The 1449-nt window shown below is 43.5% G+C and overlaps 1 pseudogene; it reads left to right on the top strand.

Annotated features, from left to right (window-relative positions):
* Positions 1 to 511: 511 nt before the first annotated feature.
* Positions 512 to 894, top strand: LOC116557044 (annotated as a pseudogene).
* Positions 895 to 1449: the final 555 nt, after the last annotated feature.

Raw genomic sequence — 1449 nt, forward strand, 5'->3', positions numbered from 1 at the left:
TATAAATATAGTTAATTGATCGCTGACAAAGGAACAAAGACAATACAGTGAAAAAAGATACATCTTTTTAACAAACGGTTCTGGAACAACTGAACTTCCACATGCAAAAAGTAGAAAAAGAAAAAGAATCTAGACACAGAACTTACACCCTTACAAAATTAACTCAAAATAGATCATAGACCTAAATATAAAATGCAAAATTATAAAACTCCTAGAAGAGTTTTGAAGTAGAAGTGGCATCTTATCCCTACCTGGCAATGTGGAGGCAACATTCATTATGCTCCAAGGTGACTAGATCACCTTTGGAATATTGAAATTATTATGAAGGGTTAAACAAGTCACATTTTGGCCCTATCTGACCTTAACCTAAAGTTAAATATATACACATAAGATTGCAGAGTTAAAATGTTAGTTTCAAAACACTGAATGGTATTTTAATTAAATAATGGAGCAGCTTCTTCCAGCATTGAAAGATCAAATGAGGGGTTGTGCACCTGAGTTGGTGGGTGCCATGATGTCACCTGATGCAGAGTGAGTTCTGTGGTACCTGGTCGAGGTGGGGGAGCTTGTTGAAGAAGTGCTGGTGGACAAGCAGCAGATTGTGGATGTGGACACCAAAAGGAATCAAAGCCCAGAGGGCCTTAGAGCCCTGCAGAATGGTCTCAGCCTCTCTGAAGATGTGGTTTGCTTTGGGAACATGCTTATCAAGATGCCTCACCCTTGGATGAAGGAAATGATTGAGAAAAATCAGGATCATCTGGATAAAGAAATAGAAATTATCTAAAAACAATGAGGCCCAAGGCAAACCAGAGCCGAAGAGTTTTAACTTGAACTCCTTCAACCAGAATGAACTTAACACTCTCTAGTTCTTCTAGAAAGGATGAGACATAAGAATCAAGATGGAGGACTAGTGACGAGCATCTCTCCCTGGGGTTATGGAGGACCCAGGACCCTCCAACCTTGATGCCTGTAAGGACAGGCTCTCCTGTAAGGCGTAAATCATACGGAGTCTGGCCATGGCTCCTGTATGAAGCCTCATTGTCTGTAGTACTTGGGGGCTCTGTGACAGCAGAAGGAAACACTCAACCTGTCCGTGGCTGCTGGACCTCACCACCGGGGCTCAGTGGACATAAAATCTATTGACAGGTCCAGGCAGTCACTAGTAGGTGCGTGTGGCAGCGGTTGTAGGGTACGAGAGTGACTGCAACAGGCCCTTCTCAACAATGACCTGCTGTTTGCATGGGCCCTGAGCAGGGAGGAAGGGAGAGGGGCAATGGAACCTTCGTTCCAGTATTCCTTTTAGAAAGGGGAGAGACAATTTCAGGCAGGTGTAATGGAATTGGAATAAAGCAGGAGGCTCACGGATGGTTTCTAAGCAAAGGACAGAATCGTGGTGCTTTGTGGTTCCTTCCATGGGCAAACATACATATTTCTCCCCACTGCTTCCAT

This window comes from Sapajus apella, unplaced genomic scaffold (assembly GCF_009761245.1).
Source record: "Sapajus apella isolate SASKATOON/1434 unplaced genomic scaffold, GSC_monkey_1.0 scaffold2, whole genome shotgun sequence".
NCBI classification, from domain to species: domain Eukaryota; kingdom Metazoa; phylum Chordata; class Mammalia; order Primates; family Cebidae; genus Sapajus; species Sapajus apella.